The sequence below is a fragment of the Pan troglodytes genome, chromosome 19, assembly GCF_028858775.2.
Source record: "Pan troglodytes isolate AG18354 chromosome 19, NHGRI_mPanTro3-v2.0_pri, whole genome shotgun sequence".
In the NCBI taxonomy this organism is placed as follows: domain Eukaryota; kingdom Metazoa; phylum Chordata; class Mammalia; order Primates; family Hominidae; genus Pan; species Pan troglodytes.
Genome location: NC_072417.2, coordinates 17,398,879 through 17,412,497, shown reverse-complemented (window position 1 = coordinate 17,412,497; position 13,619 = coordinate 17,398,879). Strand labels below are relative to the sequence as shown.

At 43.8% G+C, this 13,619-nt stretch overlaps 1 pseudogene; it reads left to right on the top strand.

Moving 5' to 3' along the window:
• The window catches only part of LOC129137654 (transcription factor Spi-C-like), a 63,034-nt pseudogene that overhangs the window by 20,335 nt on the left and 29,080 nt on the right, over positions 1-13,619 (top strand).

The following is a 13,619-nucleotide window of genomic DNA, read 5'->3' as shown; positions in this document are numbered from 1 at the left end:
TGTGCAGGGCAAGCAGCAGCTCCGGTGAATGTTGGGGGATGGAGTGGGTCTCAGGCCACTGGGTTGATGTTCTTCTGCCTCCGCTGCGCAGAAGAATTTGTGCAGAGTGGGGAGTAGCAGGCAGCGGTGAGTCCCCCAATTCCCATGCACTTAGTGAGGCAGATCTACTACCACAGCTTCCACTGGCAGCGGTGAGCTGAATTCCAGCCAGTCTGTAATCAGAACTTGCCACAGTTATAAGCTTTCCCCACGGGAGATCGCAATTGTGGTTTTCACGCCACACCCTTCCCTGTCCTGCAAAGCCGGCACCCGAGGCTCCTACACCCGCGGCTTCTGCACTCACGGCCCCGTGCACTCGCAGCCCACTTGTCACTCTCCCACGCCTGGCCCTGGCCAAGGGAGTTGGTCCCCACCCAAGGTTATGTATATATATCGTGAAACCCCTCGGGAGCTTCCTTCAACCTGCGACCGCCGTCTAAACTTTTTGCCTGTCCTCCACGGGGTCCCCTGTGAGGAACAGTAAGGAACGGCTGCCCTCCTGTGTTGGGATTTGGGAGTGCACGCAAGTGTCTTCTGCCACTGCTCCTATTTTTATATTCCGCCACCCTCCCCCAGTTGGTTCCTTTGCTGGGTGGGGTTAGGGCCTTCCTCCGTGTCCTGTACTTTCCGGGTCCCTGGTGGGGGTGTGTATCCCAGAGGCAAAAACTCTTCCCCTCTCACACTCTGGGACTCACAGCCCTTCACCTGACTCACAGTGTAGACGGCAGCCTCCTGCGTCCTTCAAAGTGTCCCTGGGTTTTCCTGTTCAATGACCGCATCGCCTCTTGAAAAAAGTTCACAAAGTGAGTGTCCCTACACTATTTTGTCTTTCCACGTGGGAGAGGCGTGCCAGCAATGCCCTCATCCGCCATCTTGACAAAAACAGTTAAAAAACCTTATCGCATTTTTCAGTTCTGAAATGTTCATTTGGTTCTTCTTTATATTTTTCTATTTAGTTCCTGAGGTTTTCTACCTTTTCAACAGTGTTTGCCCCGACTTGGAGTATTTTATAACTTCTCTTCATAGTCATCTATGTCTCTTCTCATGTGAACTGAGATTTTCCTGTCTTCTTATGATGAGCAATTTTGGATTGTATCCTAATATTTTGAATGGTATGTTATGAGACAATCTTGTTTATGTCCTGTGGAGAATGCTGGTATTTTTCTGAAGCATTGACCTGGTTGAGTTCAGCCCACGAGTTCGAATGAGTCTTCTGCGGTGGTTTCAATTCTAGTTCTGTTTTCCAGGCCTTTGCAATGCTATTTGGATCTAGCCCATGCATGTGCCACCCAGTTAGGAACCTGGATGGGACCCTACCTCTGAATTCAGCTCTCAGTCTTTAGTAGTTTGGTCCGTGATCTAATCTCTGTTTGTGCAGTTTAGGAATGAGCCCCTGAGCTTATAAACAATATTTTGGGGTTTCCTTCCTGAGCTCCTCTCTCCCTGTGATCTCCTCTGTGCTTTTCAGTTTCCTGGCATTTTCCTTTTTGGTCCTTCAGCCAGAAATTTAGGGCCTAATTTACCCTACCTTGCTGTACACTTCTTGCATCTGTGCCCTCATTCGGGGTCAAGTGGTAAGAGGAAAGAGAGAGGAAAAAAATCCACGGAGGTGTTCCCCCACGCTCTTGGGACCACACTTCTTCTGATTGGAGAGGAAGATTCCCCTTCTTCAGACTGCACGTGCTTATCGGCCCCCGCTGCTGTTGTCATTTCCAGGAGACCCCTTTATCACTCCCTTATCCCAGAACTGAGGGCTTTCCCTAAAGTTTGACCTGTCCATGCTGACTTGCACCTCTAGGTTTTAGGCTGCCTTGAAGTCAGTCTAGTTCTGCAGGGAAAGTCTAGTAAGCCGATTACTAGTTTTCTTTCTGCTTTCACTCCAACCCACGTGATACTGCTGCTTCACGCATTCTGCCCAGGTCTTCATTGTTACATTCAGTGGCAGGGAGGAACCAGCATATCTGCCTTTAAAAAAATACTACAAATTATAAAGCATGCTTGTTTCAACCTGACACTGTTGCTTTTGGTTTCTTTACATATTACCACGTTCTTGGCATCTCAGATAACTTTTATAGTATTATTTTTCCTTTTCTTTCTGAGCACATTACCAAAAGTTTTTGTGAGGCAGGTCTTTAGAAGTAGATTTTCTCATTAAAAAATGATTGAAACCATTTTTTTTAGAGTTCTGCTGAGTTCACATTTCTTGGTTGACCAATAATTTTTTTCAATACACTGAAGACCTGATTCTGTTATTTTCTGGCTTCCGTTGTTGTTGGGAGTTTTGTTGTTGTGCTAATTCTGGTTCCTTTGTAGGTGATCTTTCCTTCCTTTTTGCCTGTATTCCAGATTATCTTTTTATCTGCGGTGTTCTGAAGTTTCACTCTGATGTGTCTAGTTATGGATTTATGTTCATTTTTTCTGCTTGGGATGTACCAGTCTGTGGGGTTTGATGTGAAGCCTGCAGAACTGTGTACCAGTTAACCCTCTTTTCTCTATAAATTATCCAGCCTCAAGTATTTCTCTATAGCAATGCAAAAATGGCCTAATCCACCTTGTGTCTTTTTACAGTTTTTGACTTGAAGTTTATTTTATCTAAGTGTAACTTCTCTTACTCCTTTTTGGTATCCACTTGCATAGAATATCTTTTTCTATTCCTTTAGTTTCAGCCTATGTGCATCTTTATGAAGTGAGTTTCTTGTAAGCAAAATATAGTTGGATCTTTTTTTTTAAAATCCATTCAGCCACTCTGTCTTTAATTTGAAATTTAGTCAATTTAATGTTATTATTGATAGGTAAGAACTTACTATTGACATTACATAGTTGTTTTCTGGTCATTTTGCAACTCCTCTCTCCCTTACTTTCTTTTTTACTGTCTACCTTTGGCTTAAGTGATTTTCTCTGGTAGTATGTTTTAATTTCCTTGCTTTTTATTTTTAGTGTATCTATTATAGGTGTTTGCTTTGTGGCTATTGAGAGGCTTACAGAAAACATAACACATTATTTTAAACTTAACCAGTTGTCATTTAAGATGAAAATTAACTTTAGTCACAAAGACAAGGAGAAAAACTGAAGAAAACTTTACACTTTAACTCCATCTCCCTACATTTTGATTTTTCATTGTCTCAACTCACATTTTTTATAATGCCTATCTCTTAATTTTCAAACTAGAGACATGAGTAGCTTACACATCACTATTGCAGTATTAGAGTATTTGTCTATTTGTCTATGTACTTGCTTTTACCAGTGAGTTTTATACATTTAGATGTTTTCTTGTTACATATTAGGATCCTTTTGTTTCAGAATGAAGAGCTCCCTCTAGCGTTTCTTATAGGATAGATCCGCTGATGATCAACCTTGTCAGTTTCATTTCTCTGGGAAAGTCTCTCTCTCCTTCATGTTTCATGGATAGTTTCTTGGATATAGTATTCATGACTGAAACTTTTTTTCCAGCCAGTTGTGGTGGCTCATACTTGTAATCCCAGCACTTTGGAAGGCCAAGGCAGGAGGAAAACTTAAGTTCAGGAGTTCAAGACCAGCTTGGGCAACATTGGGGGACCTTGTCTCTATAAAAATTTGAAAATTAACCAGGCTTGGTAGCTCATACCCGTAGTCCCAACTACTCGGGAGGCTGAAGTGGGAGAAGCACTTGGGCTTCAGGAAAATAGAGGCTGCAGTGAGCCATGATTGTGCCACTGCACTCCAGCCTGGGTGACAAAGTGAGACTCTGTCTCAAAAAAAAAAAAAAAAAAAAAAAGTTTTTTTCTTTGCATTTTGAATGTGTTTCCCATTCTGTCTTGGCCTGTATGGCTTCTGATGAAAAGTCTGTTGCCAGACAAATCAGAGCTCCTTTACATGTTATTGTCTTCTTTTCTCTTGTTGCTTTTAGGATCCTCTCTTTGTTCTTTTTTTTTTTTTTTGAGATGGAGTCTCTATCTCGGCTCACTGCAACCTCCACCTCCTGGGTTGAAGCAGTTCTTCTGCCTCAGCCTCCTGAGTAGCTGAGATTACAGGCATGTGCCATCATGCCCAGCTAACTTTTTTTTGTATTTTTAGTTAAAGATGGGGTTTCACCATGTTGGTCAGGTTGGTCCTGAACTCCTGACCTCATGATCCGCCCATCTCGGCCTCCCAAAGTGCTGGGATTACAGGTGTGAGCCACCGCGCCTGGCCATTTCTTTGTTCTTGACCCTTGAGAGTGCGATTATTATACGCTTTGGGGTGGTCTTATTTGGATCTGAATCTATTTGATGATATTTGAACTCCCTGTACCTGTATATTTCTTTCTTTCTCTAGGTTTAGAAAGTTTTCTGCTATTATTTCTTGGAATAACTTTCTACACCTTGCTATTTCTCAACTCCCTCTCAAATTCCAGTGACTCTTACATTTGCTCTTTGGAGGCTTTTCCCTAGATCTAGTAGGTGTTTTTAATTTCTTTTCATTCTTTTTTTCTTTTCTGTGTGCATTCAAACAAACATTCTGAGCCTTAACATGCAAATTGCTGCTCCAAGATGGCCTACTAGATGCAGCCAGTAGAAACATCTCCCAAAGAGGGACCAAGACATCAGGAAGACCGGTGCACTCCTAGCAGATCTTCAGAGGGAAGGCATTGAGAGTGGACAGAGGGAAGGCACAGAGGCTGGGCTGAAGGGGAGGAAGCTGGGAACCCTGAACAGGGATACTGCACACCAGGACTCATTCTGGCCCCCACTGATTCCTGTGGAAGGGGTGAGTCTAACAGGCAAGGAGCAGCCCACCCTCACCATGGGCCTCCAGAATCCCAACAAGAGGAGAGCTCTCAACCACCAGATATACTTGAGTTGGCAGGAAGAGATGTCTAGAGAAGGGGTAGGGGCAGAAATCCTGCTGGTGCAGAGCCCAGAGAGTTCGGTGCAACAGTATTTGTACTGGAGTACAGCCAGGGAAACCCATGTCCCTAGGCTTGACTTGCTCCCATACGACACTTTAGCCCTAGGGGCACAGTCAGACCTGAACTCTGAAGGGTGGTGTTGCCCATGAGACAGGACCAGTTTGACCTCAGCATCCCTTGGTCTGCTGGCATCTCACAGAGCCCCAGCCTGGCTGCACCTGCCTGCAGTGCAGCTCCCAGATACCTCCTTGGGGGCCCACATCATAGCTCCTGTGCTGGTGGACCATGCCTGACCAATATATGGATCCAGCAGCGCAGCCTTCACAGATATGCACCAGGCTTTCCTTGCCCTCCCTTAACTATAGCCTCCCCCATGCAGCTTTCTCTGTACACACTTACTTGTAGCCAAGCCACCCACATTGCTTTGCCACTGCATGTGTTTACAGGCAAACTTTGCCTTCCCTTCCCCACCAGTGCACATGTGTGCACACCCTGCCATGCCACTGCTGCTGGCATGAATACACTCCATTCTCCTGCCCCTCACCATACCTGTCAGTGTTGGTGGGCATGGAACACACCAGCTCTGCTACCAACAGTGCCCTGGCCCTGTGCCAAAACTACAACTGGCACAAAGCTAGGCATGGAGAACAGCGAATCCCACCCCTTCCCTGAGCAGCCACCACCACCCATGTGAGCACACACACAGCTGCACACACACTCCTGCTCCCAACACCACCCTGTCTCCATGCGAACACCACCACCACCACAAACACATGCATGGTCACTGGCGGAAGACCCTTGTGCCGCCCAAGCCATGCTACCTCTTTTGCTGCTATGAATGCCTGCATGGAGGCTGGTACCCCAGCACCCACTAGCATCCTGCCGCAGCCAAGGAGCATTCACCTTACCATGGTGTCACTGCTGTTGCTGCTGGTAAGTGCAAATGAAAACTAATCCAGTGGCCACCACCCTATGAGTAACTGGAACTCTAGTAGGAACGTAAACAGATACAGACACTTTGGGAAACAGTTTGGCAGTTTCTACAAAAGTTAGGCATACATATACCATGTGAACCAGTCATCCCCAAGCAAAATATTTCCCTTATAGATATTTACCCAACAGAAATAAAATCATATGCCCATACAAAGACTTGTTCACAAATGTCCATAGCAGCTGTATTATAATTTTTATATATGTCAATATTTTGACTATTACAAGAGTCAAAAACCGGAAACAACTCAAATGTCCATCAGCAAGTGGCAGATTTTTCTTAAGTTGCAGTATATACGTATAGTGGAACACTACTCAACAGAAAAGAATAGTGAACTGTGGAGACAGGTCACAACAAAGATAAATCTCAAAATAATTTTGCCGAGTGAAAAAAGCCAAATAAAAAACCCTGCATATTTTATAATTCAATTTATATAAAATTTGAGGAAATGCAAACTAATTTATAGTGACAAAAAGTAGATCAGTGGTTGCCTGGGGTCATGGGTGCAGAATGCAGGGAGGAAGGAACCATAGGAAGGGTTCATAAAAGGGCACAGGGACACTTTCAGAGTTGATGGATATCGTGGTAGGAGGAAAATGTCCATGTCCTAATCCCCAGCATTTGTGAATGTTTTCTTACGTGGTAAAGAGACTGCACATGTGATGAACAATCTTGAGGCCAGGGGCGGTGCCTCACGCCTGTAATCCTAGCACTTTGGGAGGCCCAGGCGGGTGGATTGCCTGAGCTCAGGAGTTCGAGACCAGCCTGGGCAACACAGTGAAACCCCCTCTCTACTAAAATACAAAAAATTAGCCAGGTGTGGTGGCGGGTGCCTGTAATCCCAGCTACTCTGGGGGCTGGGGCAGGAGAATCGCTTGAACCCAGGAGGTGGAGGTTGTAGTGAGTCGAGATCACGCCACTGCACTCCAGCCTGGCCACAAAGTGAGACTCTGTCTCAAAACAAACAAACAAACAAACAAACAAACAAACAAAAACAACTCACCAGAAATATATTGCTAGGGAGCAAATAAAACATGTATCCAAACCCTTCCATATGAGTTTAAAATACTTATGATAAATCAAGAAAAGGGCAAACACGTCTCCTAGAGCTGGGATACACTCATCTCCTGCCTTAGACGACAGAACTCCAGGTTTGCCAGCCTGGATTCCAGGACTTACATCAGCAGCTTCACAGGTTCTTAGGACCTTGGCCTCACACCAAGAATTACACAATCAGCTTCCCTAGACCTGAGGCCTTTAGACTTGGATTAAGCCATACTACCAGCATCCCAGAGTCTCCAGTTCACCAATGGCCTGTTGTGGGACTTCTCAGCTTCCATAATCACATGAGCCAATTCCCATAATAACCCCCCTCATATATGTGTATGTGTGTGTATATGTATCTATAAATCTATATCTATATATATCTGTGTGTGTAATCTATATGTGTGTCTCTCTATCCTATTGGGTCTGTCTCTCTAGAGAACTCTAGTACACAACTATTGCCTGTTTAATAATGACAATTCAAGTAGTAGAAGTACACACACATTTAAGAATAAATTTTTAAAAGATATCCATAAAAATTTGGTGATGAGAGGGAGGAAATATCTACAAGCCAATTTCATCATTGCTCATACTAAGAAATATTTTAAATGAGGAGATTAAGGTCTTTATATCAAATAGAAACTATAAAGATTATTGCTAGATGAAAATTATAAACCTTCTTGAATAGTCTAACTGCAATAAGAAGCCACAGAGTAAAACATTATAATTTATATATACAAAAAAATCACATGAAAAACTTAAAAATAGAGCATATCAATAGATGTAAATGATGTAAATGAACATAGCATGTATTACATAAATGATGTACATGAACATAGCATGTATTACAAGAAAAATATTTTCATATTAGATTACAAAGAAAAACCCAACTGTCTACTATACACAAAAGGTACATTTAAAATAAACTGATTCTGGAAGTTGAAAATAAAAGGATGGGCAAATGTATAACAGACAAAAACAAAAAAAGTATCACTCATAATCTTAAAATTAGATATTATAGGCCAGGCACCGTGGCTGACACCTGTAATCCCAGCACTTTGGGAGGCCAAAGCAGGCAGATCACGAGGTCAAGAGATCGAGACCATCCTGGTCAACATGGTGAAAACCCGTCTCTACTAAAAATACAAAAATTAGCTGGGTGTGGTCGTGTGCGCCTGTAGTCCCAGCTACTTGGGAGGCTGAGGCAGGAGAATTGCTTGCTTGAACCCGGGAGGCGGAGGTTGCAGTGAGCCGAGATCATGCCACTGCACTCCAGTCTGGCGACAGAGCAAGACTCCATCTCAAAAAAAAAAAAAAAAAAAATTAGACATTATAGAATTCAGAGCAGAAAGCAAGGCTACGTGTTTTTTTTTTTTTTTGAGATGGAATCTCACTCTGTCGCCCAGGCTGGAGTATAGTGGCGTGATCTCAGTGCAACCTCCGCCTCTCGGGTTTGAAGCAATTCTCCTGCCTCAGCCTCCCGAGTAACTGGGACTACAGGCACGTGCCACCATGCCAAGCTAATTTTTGTATTTTTAGTAGAGACGGGGTTTCACCGTGTTGGCCAGGATGGTCTCGATCTCTTAACCTCGTGATCTGCCCGCCTCGGCCTCCCATTGTGCTGGGATCACAGGCATGAGCCACCACACCCAGCCTTTTGAAGACTAGAGGGAATAATTCACAATAAAAATATAACAATAATCAATATCAATATAAAATAACAATAGCAATTTTTATGGTAGAGAAAATATAAGAGATTTACAAACAAACACTGACTTTGATTATGCCAACTGTTTCCTGCCAGGGATTCTGATTGCTATGTGTGTGTCCCATAAAAATATCATACATGTCATCTTTTATGTTCTCTCTTATTTTGCTACCTAAATGTTCTTAAGTATGGTGGCCACATGTTAAATATGCAGAGCCACAAGACGAAGGGAGCCTGAGTCCCTAACTTAGTGAAGGAGGACTACGCACCAATTAGGAACCATTGTTTTAAATTTAAAAAAAGAACATCTATTGTCTTTGAACCATTATTTATTTGGGCTGATTTGTTACAGCAGCTGTTACCTTAACAATGTACCTTCTAATCAATTAATGAGAAACCCAGTCATTCTCCTATGGGCCCTTCCCAAAAGCCTAGAGACAGAGTTTCCAGCCTATTTGTTTAAATATTAAGGGTAGCTTGTGAGTGAAAATCAGGATGACTTTGGGAACCAGGGACTCCCTGGAATGGGTACCTGCATGGCAGAGAACCATTGAGGAAAGTGGACAACCAGGAGACTATGATGTCATAGAAAGTAAGAGATAAAAGTATTTAAGCAAAGTGAAAGTGGCTGTGTCAAATGCTACCAAGAATCCACATAGACTGCTGTTGACTGTGATAACTATGATCTATATCTGACCAGCAGACTTCCTACCCATTCTGGTAAAGTATCCAAATAATAAGGTGGTATGGGGAAAATAGGCATCCCAGTGACCCAGAGTTAGTCAAGGATAGCCTCTTTGGCCACATATAAGAGACACAGATGTAGATCTCCTGGAGATGTGATGAGAGGCCTTGGAGATTTCTGTAAGATTTGTATAATACAGGACCCTTTTGCTAGGTTTGGAAATTTCTCTAGTATTCAAATATCTTAAAACTTCATGCAGTATGGAATCAGGCAGTTCTCTGGAGCAGTAAGCAAAGCTAGAGATACAAGCAACGAACTGAGCCATACGGGCATCAGACTTACCCAGAATGGGAGCAACTCCTCTAGATACCATAAAAGGTGATGTGATATTAAACTGACAAATAGAATCATCAAATATAATCCTTTCCGTATATTTACTGACATTTGGATGTCCCCATGAGAAATGTATGTTTAAGTCTTGAGTATAATTTTTTCTTTTTTGATATGGAGTCTCGCTCTGTCACCAGGCTGGAGTGCAGTGGCGCGATCTCGGCTCACTGCAACCTCTGCTTCCTGGGTTCAAGCGATTTTCCTGCCTCAGCCTCCTGAGCAGCTGGGATTATAGGCACGCATCACCATGCCCAGCTAATTATTATTATTTTTTTTTGGTAGGGACGGGGTTTTACCATGTTGGCCAGGATGATCTCGATCTCCTGACCTCATGATCTGCCTGCCTCGGCCTCCCAAAGTGCTGGGATTACAGGCATGAGCCACCGTGCCCGGCCTTTTGTCCATTTTTTATTGAACTGCCTATTCTTCTTACTGATTTGTAGAAAGTCTTTATTCTAGTCTGGCAGGTATTTTCTTTCAACACTTCCAAGATTATTCATTGTCTCTGGCAGCTAATGTTTCATTTGAGAAAATGCTCCCTGTATTATTGATGCCCATGTGAAAGTAATGAGATTTTTCTCCACATTGAAGATTTCTCTTTGATCTGTGGCTGATGATGTCTTTGAAGGATTCTCGACCATCCCTGTATCTCTCTCTCTGTCTCTTTCTCACCCACTTTGGGTTGGGACCTCAAAGAGCTGCACCCTAGCAGTAAAGGTGGGGTGGAAATTCAGGCCTTAAAGGGGTTAAAACCCAGCATCAAATAATCTTAGTTCCTGATTGAATTAAGGTGATCTGTGACTGCTAGATCCTCAGTCTAGCTCTCTGCACATCAAATATTTTCTAAAGGAAGGTAAGTCTAGTTAGAAAGTTAGACCAACAGACTTAAGCTAGGCTTTACAGAACTGATAGGTTCGAAGTACTTTTAATCCACCGTTGCCTGAATGCCATGGCATTTTATCTTTTAGTTATAATAGTTAACTCTTCTCTTCTAAAATGATATGTGATTTATTGTGTAATGTTGCTTTTGGCTAATTAAAAAAAAAAAACTCTGCCTCTGCCCTGGAGAAGAGAACATACTAACACCATTCATTAGCTTAGCAGAAATTTAGAGACAACCCTGTGATTTTGAATAAAGATCCCTCTATGGGCCAGAAACGAATACAAAGGACCTGCTGTTAAGCCGCTGTGAAATGGAATGAGAGAAAAATGAAGAGATGAACTTGAAACTGGGGTTCTCAGCCTAATAGAATCGGCGCAACTCCAGAACTCAGGATGCTTTCAATATCATTTTTACAGACAGCTGCTATATTGCCAAACTCCAGAGGACACCTTCCACATGGAATACAACATAAATGGTACCCTGTGGAGTTTTGTAATAGCATGACCCTACATGAGTGTAGGCGGACTAGGGAGCGAAGGACCGATCAAAGCCAGGACACTGAGCTTTAACGATTCCCGAAGGCAATTTGAGCCTGTTGTAGAAATAAGGAGAGGTGATTTCATAAGACATCTAGAGGTGAGCAGTCCACGTAGGATTACCACAAACATAGATTCAGAGATCACAGTAAGCCTCTCATAGGCACAGGTGCCTGAACAGATTATCTGAGTAAAAGAGTAGTTATATCAGACCCTCCTGAGAGATGAGGTGGGAGAATTTGAAAGCTGGACTGAGGATATGACTGTGCTGTGCAGAGATGGGGACACTTGCTGAGGAAACACGTGAGGATGGGGAGTAGACTGGGGAGGAAAATGGGAGTGAGGTGACGCATCTAGAAAATGGGAGAGCCGCTGGGTGCGGTGGCTCACACCTGTAATCTCAGCACTGTGGGAGGCCGAGGCGGGTGGGTCACCTGCGGTCAGGAGTTTGAGACCAGCCTGACCAATATGATGAAACCTCATCCCTACTAAAAATATAAAAATTAGCCAGGCTTGGTGGCACATGCCTGTAATCTCGGCTATTTGGGAGGCTAAGGCAGGAGAATTGCTTGATTCTGGGAGGCGGAGGTTGCGGTAAGCCAAGATTGTGCCGCTGCACTCCAGCCTGGGCAACAAGAGTGAAACTCCATTTCAAAAAAAAAGAAAAAAAGAAAAAAAAGAAAATGAGAGAGCTCAGGGAGACAACCCAGTCATAGGGAGTGATGACAGGGCTTCCGTGACCTGCATCATCCAGCTTTTCTTCTTACCTTTCAAACTAGGATCATTCTCACTTCCTGGCTTCATTTTCTTTTTTTGAGACAAGTTTCGCTCCATCGCCCAGGCTGGAGTGCAGTGGTGCGATCTCGGCTCACTGCAACCTCCAACTCCTGGGTTCAAGCAATTCTCCTGTCTCAGCCTCCCGAGTAGCTGGGACTACAGGCACGTGCCACCACGCCCAGCTAATTTTTGTACTTTTAGTAGAGATGGGGTTTCACCTTGTTGGTCAGGCTGGTCTTGAACTCCTGACCTCAGGTGATCCACCTAAGTCGGCCTCCCGAAGTGCTGGGATTACAGGCATGAGCCACCGTTCCTGGCCTCATGTTCTTTTTTATATCCCTAATTCTTGTTAGGGCCAAGGACACCTTGGCCCTCTGACTCTTCTTTTTCCCTTGTTCATAAATTCAGCTTATAAATCATCCGAACTGTAGAACTCACCTCCACTTTTTTTTTTCTCTTGAGACGGAGTTTCTCTCTGCCGCCCAGGCTGGAGTGCAGTGGCTCGATCTCGGCTCACTGCAAGCTCCGCCTCCTGGTTCACGCCATTCTCATGCCTCAGCCTCCCGCCACCACGCCCGGCTAATTTTTTGTATTTTTTTTAAGTAGAGACGGGGTTTCACCATGTTAGCCAGGATGGTCTCCATCTCCTGACCTCGTGATCCGCCCACCTTGGCCTTCCAAAGTGCTGGGATTACAGGCGTGAGCCACCGCGCCCAGCCAGAACTCACCTCCTTTCTCTTTTCAGTTCAGCCTCTCCAATTACCTGTTTAATTTCTTCCCATAAGAACCACAGTATTACATCAAACTTAAACAACCTTCCTTCTGAATCTTTGTATTTCTCGCCAGTTGTGCCGCAACTGAAAACCTCAGCGTGACCTCTGCCTCATCCCCTCCCTCTCTTCTGACTCTCCTTGCTACCATTCCATGCAACCACAAAAACTTCTAGCAACCAAGTCAAAGATTCTGTGAGTCTATGGTCTGTGGCTATCTTAAAATTCTTTTGTCATCTACTGAAAAAAGCCATATGATGGACGGAAGCAATACACAGAACAGGACGGGACATTAGAAGGTTGAGGGCATCAGTAGGTGAATCTGGATGGCTCACACATGTCTATTTCTACCGTATTAGCCGTATTGTATATGTTCCTTTTAAAAATATATGGGACATAAGTAATTTGAATGCGTAAGATTCTTTAAAAGACTCAAAGAATCTTTATCTCTCCTTTTTTTCCCATTACATCAGATCCATCCGAGGCTTTCATTGGCCTCTAGATTTTATGATCAGTCTTTTAACTGTTATTGCTATGACCACAATCCTGGGCTTTGCTTCCTTCTAGCAAATGGAATCTGACTCTGCTGCATTTTGGTCCCAGGTCATTTCTGCCCTTATCTCTCCAACCTTCATTTTCCTGTTATAAGATGGTGATAGTGATACCAACCTTACAGAGAAGTTGTGAGGATAAATTTTTTTTGTTTTTTGAGACCGAGTTTCACTCTTTGTTGTATAGGCTGGAGTGCAATGGTGCAATCTCGGCTCACTGCAACCTCTGCCTCCTGGGTTCAAGTGATTCTCCTGCCTCAGCCTCCCAAGTAGCTGGGATTACAGGCACCTGCCACCGCACCTGGCTAGTTTTGTATTTTTAGTAGAGAAGGGGTTTCACCAAGTCGGTCAGGCTGGTCTCGAACTCCCAACCTCAGA